Source organism: Schistocerca piceifrons, chromosome 8 (genome assembly GCF_021461385.2).
Source record: "Schistocerca piceifrons isolate TAMUIC-IGC-003096 chromosome 8, iqSchPice1.1, whole genome shotgun sequence".
NCBI lineage: Eukaryota > Metazoa > Arthropoda > Insecta > Orthoptera > Acrididae > Schistocerca > Schistocerca piceifrons.
In genome coordinates, this window is record NC_060145.1 from 166,034,371 (window position 1) to 166,046,929 (window position 12,559).

General features: G+C 44.6%; 1 non-coding gene across 1 annotated transcript; it reads right to left on the minus strand.

Annotated features, from left to right (window-relative positions):
- Positions 1–12,105: 12,105 nt before the first annotated feature.
- Trnas-cga lies at positions 12,106–12,180 on the minus strand. Its single transcript has one exon. It is a non-coding gene; the product is annotated as a tRNA-Ser (tRNA).
- Positions 12,181–12,559: the final 379 nt, after the last annotated feature.

Sequence of the window (12,559 nt, forward strand, 5' to 3'; positions counted from 1 at the left end):
TATCTGTTGTGCTTATTAAACTTATGAGAAAAACGCTACGAACTTATCCACCAACCTAATAACTGACGCTACGGGAAACTTTGTTCGACACACGCCATCTTCAGAATCGTCTTATGTGACGTCTGTCTTCAGACCACATAAACAAATGAGACGGCTATAAATGAGAGGAATACAGTCTTTAGAGTTTTTTCATTACCATTTCAGATGACTGGTGGATCACATGTGTCGTAGCTAGATGCAATCCAGTTGGAGATCCATAAGCACCAATCGTTATGCCCCTTTCGTTGGATAATTGCTTTTCCTTGGAGTAGCTCCTGAAGCTGCCGTCGAAGGGAAGCATGTGGAGTCCGAGAGAGGCCGCCGACAGCTTTTGTCTGTTACGGCTATATATTTCGGTCGGTAGCTTCGAAACCGGGGACATGCCGGCTGCCTCGGCTGTGCCTGAAGATCTCACCTCCCCTAAGAGTCTGGTGCACGTTATTCATTCCCCCGTTGATAAATTGCTGTCCTTTCGTCCGGCTCCCTTCTTCGTCCTGACACAAAAATATCGCCTTGTAAGACACTTCTCACCCCTCTGTCTCGCGCCGCCGTATTATCCCTCACAGCTTTCGTGCCGCTGTACGTCTTTCATCAACTAAGGCAGTCGTTGAGTCTTTTGCCGTAACCGTGTTTCATAAATTCCGTAAATCTCATGACATAAGGAGATTTTTTTTGTCCTTACCTCTAGTCAAACCGCTTCTTCCGTTCACCGCTTTTCTTTCAGGTGACAGCTGAGATACATAAGCAACTTTAACATTTGCTTTTATTAAATCCACTGTGCATTTATTTAAAACTAACGCGTGTGTGATATTTTGGCCACGTGAGGATATGTCTTTTATGTGACGATTTTCGCCTAAAAAAATCGGAATAATGATCCATACGCATACCTCGCAATTTCGTTGAATACCAAGATTCTTCAGATCAAGGGCTCCCGAACTTCTTCGCTGGCGGAACACATTGAGAATTCTGGTACTTGGATGGAACGCCTTGATTGTTCTGAAGGTTAATACAGCTTATAAAATTTTTAAAAAATGAGAAAAAATTATTTTGTTCAGTGATACTTCAATTTTAAATCATAACTAAAAAACTAAACAAAACTCCGCCCGAACAGGTCTCAGAAGGCGCAACGGTACTGACCAGCCCCCGTGTCATCTTGAGCCCACAGACGTCACCGGATGCGGATATGGAGAGGCATGTGGTCAGCACACCGCTCTCCCAGTCGTTTCGTCAGTTTAGAAGACCGGAGCCTCTGCTTCTCAGTCAAGTAGCTCCTCAGTTGTCCTCACAAGTGCTGAGTGTAGCCAACTTGCCAACAGCGCTCGGCAGGCCGGAGGGTCACCCATCCAAGTGCTAGTCCAGTCCGACAACGTTTGACTTTGCTGATCTCACGGGATCCGGTGTTACCTCTGCGGCAAGGCCGTTGGCATTAAATATTAACTACTAACACAGAATTCATAACAAAGATTTAAGAAAATAAGTAAAATGTCGAAAGCAACGCGATATTATTAGAAGTTCGTTGTGGAACACTTCCTCACTTCCTGCCGAACACCAGTGTTTCCTGGAATATAGTTTGGGGACCACTGGTCCAGATGGATAAATATTCTTTTCGATTACTATCGTAACCCATTAAACGTAGACAGTGGGTTGCATGGTATTTTTGGAAAAACGAGAAAAGTGAAACGAAAGCTGCCTTGCAGTAGCGTACTTAACTCACCAGTGTACATTTCGAAGCATAGTTCATCATCAGGGCTTTGACAAAATTCACGAATCTGCGTTTCTGGCGTATTGATGCCAGAGTAAAGTTCTTTCGTTATCCAGCTGAAGCTGCGATGATCATGTTGTTTTTGTTAACTGACGAATAATATTTTAAACATTAAAAAGGCTATCTAAAAGACAGCAGACAGACATTATTGTCGGCTTTACCATTTAGACAGAGGAAGTCAAGGAATATCGGTTTGCAAAGTTTTCCGTTTGGGACCCAGTGCATAAACTCCATGGATATCAGTCACAATGAAAGTGGTGACTGCAGAGGGTCTATGTCTTCACCTTACATGTGTACTGTGCAAGCCATCTTAGGGCTTGTAACCACTATTTCTTCTCTTCCCCGCATCGTTCGCAAATGACGTGCTGAGAGCACGACTAACTGAAAGCTTTGTTCGAGCTCGATTTTCTCTGATATTTTTAGCCTCAGTGATTTGCGAGTTATATTTCGGAGACACAAATATCTTGCTTAACTCTTCTTGGAACATATATCCTCGAAATTTTAGAATTAAACCTCTCCGTGATGCACGAATCCTCTTTGGCAGCTCTCACACTTTCTAAACGATCGTTACGGAATGCGTACCTCTTCTTTGGATTTTCTCCATTAATTCTACCTCCTAATTCTCTCAGACTGGTAAAAAATGTTCAGAAATCGATAGAATGAGAATTTCGTAAGCTACCTTACTCGGTAAAGAAATCCATTGCCTACCGATTCTTCCACTGAATCTCAGCTGATTTATTCTTTTCGTGTAACTGATTTTATGTTTCTCCCCACCTCGGATTACCTCCAAACGATACTGCTCGATATTTTTTGACGTTTGTGGCTGTTTCCGGCGATAGATAACCAATCGTGTGATCAACAATAATAGGTCTTTTTCCGTATATTCGTGGTGCGTTACATTTGTTTATGTAACGGGTCAGCTCCCAGTCCTTGAAAAGGAATGTCAATCCTCTACACGTCTTCATGTAATTCTTTACAGTTTTATAGTTTTGCGACTTCACTACACGTTACAGCATCAATTACAAAATGCTCTACGGACCTTCTAATGTTTCCTACCAAGAAAAGTACCAGCCCTGAACGTTCCCTTGCGGTACGCCCGTATTACACTGAAGCGCCAAAGAAACTAGTATAGGCATGCGTATTCAAATACAGAGAGATATGTAAACAGGCAGAAAAAGGCGCTGTGGCAATCAACGCCTATAAAAGACATCAAGTGTCTGGCGTAGTTGTTAGATCACTTACTGCTACTACAATGGCAGGTATCAATATCTAAGTAAGTTTCAACGTGGTGGTATAGTCAGCGCACGAGCAATGGAACACGGTATCTCCGAGGTATGTAGAAATGAAGTGGGGATTTTCCCGTACGACCATTTCACGAGTGTACCGTGATTGTCAGGTATTATGTAAAACGTCAAATCTGCGACATCACTGCCGCCAGGAAAAGATCCTGGAAGAATGGGACCAACGACGACTGACGAAAATCGTTCAAGTGACTGAAGTGCAACACTTCCGCAAATTGCTGTAGAGTTCAATGCTTGGCCATCAACCACTGTCAACGTGCGAACCAGTCAACGAAACATCATCGGTATGGACTTTCGGAGCCGAAGACCCACTGCGTACTCTTGATGACCGCACGACACAAAGCTTTACGCCACGCCTGGGCCCGTCAACACCGACAGTGAACTTTATGATGACTGGAAACATTTTGCATAATAGGACGAGTCTCGTTTCAAATTGTATCCAGCAGTTGGACGTGTATTGAAATGGAGACAACCTCATGAATCCATGGATTCGACACGTCAGCCGGGGACTGTTCAAGCTGGCGGAGGCTTTGCAATGGTGTGGGGTGGATGCAGTTGGAGTGATATCGGACACCTGATACGTCTAGATACTATTCTGACAGGTGACACGTACGTAAGCATCCTGTCTGGTCACCTGCATCTATTCAAGTTCGTTGCACATTACTCTGGTCCCTTTAATCCCACAAACCAACCAACGTTGCACATTCGGACGGACTTGGGCAATTGCAGCATAAAATGCGACACCCCAAATGTCCAGAATGACCACAGAGTGGCTCCAGGAACACTCTTCTGAGTTTAAACACTTCCGCTGGCCACCAAACTCCCCAGACATTAACATTATTGAGCGTATTTGGGAAGCCCTGCAACGTGCTGTTCAGAAGAAATCTCCACCCCGTAGTGCTCTTACGGATTTATGGACAGCCCTGCAGGATCCGTGGTGTCAATTGTCTCCAGCACGACCTCAGACATTAGTCGAATACTTGCCACGTCGTGTTGCGGCACTTCTGCGTGCTCGTGGAGGCCCTACATGATATCAGGCAGGCGTACCAGTTTCTTTGGCTATTCAATGTAGTATCTGACGATTTGACGCCGTCAGCAGCAATGTGTTCAGTTCTGTCTATTAGGAAGTGTTGAATCCAAACAAAAAACCGGTTCGATGTCATATTTTTCTCATTTTGTTGTCTACATGACTTTGTGGAACTATATCCGAAAGCCTTATGGGAACCAAACAACACGTTGTCGGTCTGGTAGCCACTATGTACTGCCGTCTTGACCACGACGGCGAACAACGCGAGTTCAGTTTCTAAAATCTCAGTATACACAGCTAATGTGGGGGCCTTCACAAGAATGTTTCGTTCTCGGAAAAGGTCATAACATGCAAACATAAAACGTTTTCAGTGATTCTCTAACTGTTGTGGCATCACTGTTCTCGACCTTCGCCCCTTTCTAAACACTTTGAACGCTTCGTTGCTGCAGCAGCCTGCCTTAAATTGCAGCTATAGTGTTGTGCATGTAGAAAGCCGAGTGGTGGACCACACACAACACGTCGATAACAGAACACATGCGAGGCTCAGACAACTCTGTCAAATGCTTAACAAGCAAAGGAAAGTGATGAGGTCCACGTTAACATTTATATTCTTTTGCTTGCCTCTGTTTATATAATTATTCACACAACTCTGACTACTAGTTATCTAAGCAATCTGGCTATTCAATTTCCGCACATCTGATTATCTGTTCCAATTGTACTGGATTATTCACACAATCTGTCCGTAGATAATCTAACTACTCTACGCCACCCGATAAAGCATTCCGGATTTAATGAACTGTCGTTGTGCCGTTTTAACTGTTATATTATCATGAAGCCAATTGTAAAATTATTTCAGTATATTTAATCTGGCCCTAGCATCCTAGAATTGAGTGCAACTTCCTTCCTAAATAGGCACTAATGGATTCTTATGTTCACAGGGAAATTGGACATTAATTAAGGGTTAAGCAGAACTTCCAATAACTGATTTAAACTGGAACATTTATTCTCCCCAAAAATTTTACGAAGATATTTATTGTTCTATTTCGTTAAAAATACTCTCACTCGTTTCAGAATCCTCTCTAGAATAAAAAAAATCTCTACCAAGTTACTACATAAGGCAGTTTGTTATTGCCCACTCGGGGAAAGCAAAAGAATTCGTAAACACGAGGGATCTCAAATAACATATTCCTGATGCCACAAAGTTAATTAATTTGGAAAACAGGTCAATGAAACGAAAACGTTAATGTACAGTAAAATAAGTGGTGCACGTCTATCAATCACTTGGCTCACTACAAGTTGAGAATTGGTACCCTTTGTCGATGGGACGTGTAGTATCTCAAATCAATTCAATATATCACCTCTTGAATCCGCGACATACTACAGCAATCAGAATGTGGAGCCTCTGCAAACGAAACACACAGTTGCAAGGCAATGCAGCAGCGTTACCTCCTTGAGGAACAATTTCAGTTGATCACATGTGGTCGTCTCGAAGGTGGCAGGAAGATGGGCAAATTTTGACGCTATCGTTCGAAAAGTGAACTGTTATCCAGCTCTCTTTCTTACAGTGCACAATATACACCCTACCATTCGAAAAACCAACTGTACCCCCCATTATCTTTCTGAAGGAAGAGCGAAAAGCAAACCGTTTCTCCCTGCCCACACCTCTAACCCCTACGGGAAGTTTTCCTGGGTTTTGAGACTTGTGTGTTGGCGCTCACTGTCATGTTGAAGCGACATTTCTTTTGGATTCTTGTCAAACCGGACACGTCAGAAACGGTTGTTGACTTTGTTCGGATTGTACATATGCCTCTGATTTAATGGTTGGCCCTTTTGGCAACAGGCAACACATCCACATGAGTTACTGGTGACTCCCTTATTGTTTCTAGGTCAACCTGATGAATCCAGATTTCGACACCTGTAAAGTTTCGAGACAGGAGGGGCTTACAATCTGCTTTAGACTGTTCCAAAACTTCAGAAGAAATGTCTTTTCTCTGAAACTTGTGGGCTGTTATGAGCATTCGTAGCACCCATCTTCAACACCGCTTTGAATATCCAAGAGTCTCAGTCATTGAAAACGCACTTGAAATGCTCACCGATAGTCCTAAACAGTTGAGTTACGACTAGGCGGTCTGCATCCCATAAAGGCACCCGCGTTACTCACCATGTCGGGAGCAGTGGCTGTGAATGGAGGTCCCAGACGTAACTGTGTAACCATCGCCCAACTGTACTCCTGTGAGCAGTATAATTTATCTACATTGCGCACAAGTGTATGAATATCATGCACTGCACACAAATGTTGATGGATGCTCTCCGCGGATTCTTTTTCCGCAACCAAGAAATCAATTACAGCACGTTTCTTGTAACAAGTGTCTTGAGTGTAAGACATTTCAGTGCCTTACTACACCTCTGATACCTATCGGAATTGTTCGAAACTTCGCATACATGCAGAAGAAACATTACATTTGAAACATCTAAGTTTCCCTATATACACTGAAGGGCCACAGAAGCTAGAGCACCTGCCTAATATCGTGTAGGGCCCCTGCGAGCACGCAGCAACACAACGTGGCATGGAATCGACTAATTTCTGAAGCAATGCTCGAGGGAACTGACAATATGAACCCTGAAGGACTGTTCATGAGTCAATAAGAGTACGAGATGGTGGGTATCTCTTCTGAACAACACGTTGCAAGTCATGATAGATATGCTCAATAATGTCTATGTCTGGGGAATTTGGTGGCCAGCAGGAGTGTTTAAACTCAGAATAGTGTACCTGGAGCCATACTGTAGCAATTCTGGACGTTTGGGGTGTCGTATTGTCCTACTGGAATTGCTCAAATCCGTCGGAGTGGACAGTGGGCATTAATGATTGCAGGTGATCAGACACTATGGTTACGTACGTGTCACTTTTCTGAGTTGTATCTAGACATATCAGGGGTCCCATATCACATCAACAGCACACGCCCTTCACCATTAGAGAGCCTCCACCAGCTCGAACAGTCCCGTACTGACATGCAGGGTCCATGGATTCATGAGGTTGTCTCCATACCCGTACACGTTCATCCGCCCGAAACAATTTGAAACGAGATTCGTCCGGTGGTAACGGGAAAAGGTGAGGTGTAAAGCTGTGTGTCGTGCAGTCATCAAGGGTACACGAGAGGGCCTTCGGCTCTGAAAGCCGATGTCTTTGATGTTTTGTTGAATGGTTCGCACGCTGACTCTTGTTGATATCCCAGTATTCAAATCTGCCGCAATTTGCGGAGGGATTGCACTTCTGTCACACTGAACGATTCCTTTTAGTCGTCGTTGGCCCCGTTCTTGCAGTATCTTTTTCCGGCAGCAGCGATGACGGATATTTGATGTTTTACCGGATTCCTGATATTCACGGTACACTCGTTAAATTGTCGTACGGGAAAATTCCCACTTAATCGCTACCTAGGAGATGCTGTGTCCCATCGTTCATTCGCCGTCTGTTACACCACGTCCAGCTCACTTAAATCTTGATAATCTACGATTGTAGCAGCAGTAACAGATCTAAAAACTGCGCCAGACACTTATCTTATATAGATGTTGCCGACCGCAACGCCGTATTCTGTCTGTCTACATTTCTCTGCATTTGAATACGAATGCCTATACCACTTTCTTTGTCGCTTCAGTGTTTAATGCCAGACAGAAGAGGTGAAACGTCCAGCAAAGGATGAGCAAACGAAATTAAAACTTCATGGGCTGAGAGGATATCTGCTGCTATTGCAGTTGCAACAAAACAGAGTCTGCCGGTCGCTGTGGCCGAGCGGTTCTAGGCGCTTAATTCCGGAACCGTGCTGCTGGTACGGTCGCAGGTTCGAATCCTGCCTCGGGCATGGATGTGTGTGATGTTTTTAGGTTAGTTAGGTTTAAGTAGTTCTAAGTATAGGGGACTGATGACCTCAGAAATTAAGTCCGCCGGTAGCAGAAGAAAAACAAGCATTCTTGATAAGTGCAACTGCATGAGTGGGGTAAAATAATAATGTGTTAATTATATATATATCCCGTAAACTGTCTCGCTCCGTCATGAATATATGCAGAATGAAGCTATGAATAAAAATTTGTACCAGGGCCGAGATTCAAGCCCAGTTCTCCTGCTGAGTGGGCAGATGTGGAAACCACAACGCCACCCTGGTACAGTGGATTTGCACAAATGCACAGACTACCATAGTACACCTCCCTCTTCAAGCCAAATTGCCCTTCACGCCTTATACCGCTTGGTATTCCACCTAAACTTGAACAGAATTGCAGAGGCTCTCTGACTTTACTGGAATAGCATCTCGGTATCGAATGAAATCGGGGATCAGCCTGAAATTCAGGCATAGGTGCTTTAATTAAATGAAACTACATAGATCTACAGACTTTCTCAACTCTCCTACATCTATGGTGTGACATACAGACTGAAGCGACGAATGAAAATTTGTACCAAAGCCGATATTCGAGCCCAGGTCTCCTGCTCAGTAGGCATATATGCTAACCAGTACACCACCCTGGCACAGTGACTTTGCACAGCGGCATGGACTATCCTAGCATGCCTCCATACTCGGCGCAAATTCCCATTCACGCCTCCACCCACTTTGTATTTCCCTCAATTGGAACAGCATGCAGAGGGTCTAAAATTGTACTGGAATAGCACCGCAGCATCGAAAGAAATGGAGGAGCCATAGGTTCTTTCAATCAAATGAAACTATACGAATCCAGAGACCTTATCAAGTCTCAAACATCTACATTACTGGCCAACTGGCGATTAAAATTACTACATCACGAAGATGATGTGCTACAGACGCGAAATTTAACCGACGGGGAGAAGACGCTGTGATACGCAAATGATGAGGAAAGTAACCTTCGTATTACTCATACGAAACAAGAAAGAACCTGAAAAGCTTTTTAAAGTATTTGTTTCACCAATGAAATATTGGTCGTAGTATTTTTGAGTAAAGAAACTACACTACTGGCCATTAAAATTGCTACACCACGAAGATAACGTGCTATAAACGCGAAATTTAACCGACACGAAGGAAATGCTGTGATATGCAAATGATTAGCTTTTCAGAGCATTCACACAAGGTTGGCGCCGGTGGCGACACCTACAACGTGCTGACATGAGGAAAGTTTCGGACCGATTTCTCTTACACACACAGTAGTTGAGCGGCGTTGCCTGGTGAAACGTTGTTGTGACGCCTCGTGTAAGGAGTAGAAATGCGTACCATCTCGTTTCCGACTTTGATAAAGGTCGGATTGTAGCCTTCCGCGATTTCGTTTTGTCGTATCGCGACATCGCTACTCGCGTTGGTCGAGATCCAATGACTGTTAGCAGAATATGGAATCGGTGGGTTGAGGAGGGTAATACGGAACGCCGTGCTGGATCGCAACGGCCTCGTATCACTAGCAGTCGAGGTGACAGGCATCTTCTCCGCATGGCTGTAACGGAGTAACTGATCGTGCAGCCACGTCTCGATCCCTGAGTCAGCAGATGGAGACGTTTGCAAGATAACAACCATCTGCACGAACAGTTCGACGACGTTTGCAGCAGCATGGACTATCAGCTCGGAGACCGTGGCTGCGGTTACACTTGACGCTGCATCACAGGCAGGAGCGCCTGCGATAGTTTACTCATCGACGAACCTGGGAGCACGAATGGCAAAACGTCATTTTTCGGATGAATCCAGGTTCTGTTTACAGCATCATGATGGTCGCATCCGTGTTTGGCGACGTCGCAGTGAACGCACATTGGAAGCGAGTATTTGTCATCGGCTATATTGAGGTATCACCCGCCGTGATGGTATGGGGTGCCATTGGTTACACGTCTCGGTCGCATCTTGTTCGCATTGACGGGACTTTGAACAGTGGACGTTACATTTCAGATGTGTTAAGACCCGTGGCACTATCCTTCATTCGATCCCTGCGAAATCCTACATTTCGGCATGATAATGCACGACCGCATGTTGCACGTCCTGTACTGGCCTTTCTGGATACAGACGGGTGTGAGAAAGTCGAGTGAATGCTTTGCAGACGCCGACGTTGTCAAAAGTCACGCCCGGAGGGGTCTGAAGTAGCGGCTGGGCTAGAGGTTCTGTTACTTCGCAGAATCTTAGCGAAAACACTTTCTGGCGGGCTACCAGCGAGGCGTGGGAATGACTTGTGTACCCAGGCAGTTGTGGCGGGAAAATTTCCGCGCTTTCTGCAAAATAGTAACTGTGATTGGCTTGCTCAGGGCATAGCTCCGTGACGTAGCAAAATCAGCGCAGAAATTGGCGCCAAGAATCTCCATTGGTGGAATGGTAATGCTCCGGCAATGGAATGGAATTTTCCGCCGGTTTTCGAGTTGCTGATTGGAACGTTTAACCACGGCCACTGTCGTGGGGGCGGGAATGTTGTGTGTTCGGCCTGTACAGGTGCTCTAGGTAGTCGGCTCTCGCCTTTCGGTCGAGGACGTCGAAGCAACCAGCCATCGCCTCCGGTACGCCAGATCGTGTTCTGGCAGTTAAGAAGACAGTTTGGTAATGTATGTCCGCAGCACCGGCAGATAGGGATTTTCCTAGGTGATAGTCAGAACTCAGCAGAGTGTGTCTGTTCGTCTTTTTCTAACTTCGTTCTGTCTTGGGTAGCAGCAATTAATTTTGGGTTAGCTGTGTGTCTCTCTTAAGATTTGAGTGGCAAGGAATTTGCTCCACATACCACTTCGTCATAAACCTCACAATCTAGTTTAGGGACAACTTCAACTTCACAGCGTTTGTTTGAGTATCCAATTTGAACCAATTTGATGTATTATAAATGTTTCATGTGTTTTTGTTTATTATTTTGTGTTTAGTCTTAATAAATCATATTGTTATTTTGGACAGAACTTTCATTCTGTTAATCGGTAGAGCAACCCATCATATCTCACTACGTTAATGAAATCTTCCTTTATTTAACTTATTTATCAAATTAAATTATTGCAGGTGCCAAACTCTTATATTTTTTAATCCATGTGCAACAGCAAAAGTCGGAGTTAGAATAGGGGGAGCTTAGAGCATCATTTACATATGTGGATTCTAGAAGAATTTAGTGTTAAATACACTGCTTGCCCCAGCACCTTGCACTCTCACCAATTGAAAACGTCGGGTGAATGGTGCCAGAGCAACTGTCTCGTCACAATACGCCAGTCACTACTCTTGATGAACTGTGGTATCGTGTTGTAGCTGCATGGGCAGCTGTACCTGTACACGCCATCCAAGCTCTGTTTGACCCAATGCCCAGGCGTATCAGTGCCGTTATTACGGTCAGAGGTGGTTGTTCTGGGTACTGATTTCTCAGTATCTTTGCACGCAAATCGCGTGAAAATGTAATCACATGTCAGTTCTAGTACAATATATTTGGCCATTGAATACCCGTTTTTCATACGCATTTACTCTTGGTGTAGCAATTTTAATGGCCAGTAGTGTATTACGTTAACATGCGGACTGAAGAGATGAATGAAAATTTGTACCAATTTCAGGTAGAATCAACCATTTTGTTCGATCCTGAAAGGCTATTCCAACACAGTTAGAGAACCTTTGCAATGCTGTTCGAGTTAAGAGGTAATACCAAGTTGTTTGAGGCATGATGGTGTTTGGATAGAGAAAGGAAGCATGCAGGGGAAGTCCGTGCAGTTGTGAGACGTGAATGGGAATTTGAATGACGAGGGAGACATACTAGGTTAGTGTGTGGACTTGTGGAAAGCTACTATCGCAATGTGACGTAGTGGTGAGCAGCAGATTCATCATTCGAATCCTGGACGTGGTACGTTTTTCCCATTCGTCATTTTAGTCTGTATGTGTACATCAAAGATGTCTGACATTTGAAAATGTCCCTAGACCCATGTACTTCCATACGACTCGTTTGATATCGTTTCGATAAAAGAATCGTTCAAATGACGTGTGGAACACGTAAATAACTACAGTAAACAAGAACCACCATTGGCAGATTAAAACTGTGTGCCAGGCCGAGACTCGAACTCGGGTCCTTTGCCTTTCGCGGGCAAGTGCTCTACCAACTGAGCTACCCAAGCACGACTCACGCCCCGTCCTCACAGCTTTACTTCTGTCGGTACCTCATCTCCTACCTTCCAAACTTCACAGAGCCCTCCTGCGAACCAAGCATAATTAGCACTCCTGGAAGAAAGAATATGCGGAGACATGGCTTAGACACAACCTGGGGGTTGTTTCTAGAATGAAATTTTCACTCTACAGCGGAATGTGCACTGATATGAAACTTCCTGGCAGATTATAACAGTTCGGAAGGTAGGAGACTAGGTATTGCCGGAATTAAAGCTGCGAGGAAGTGGCGTGATTCGTGCTTGGATAGCTCAGTTGGTAGAGCACTTGCCCGCGAAATGCAAAGGTTCCGAGTTCGAGTCACGGTCCGGCACACAGTTTTCAACTGGCAGGA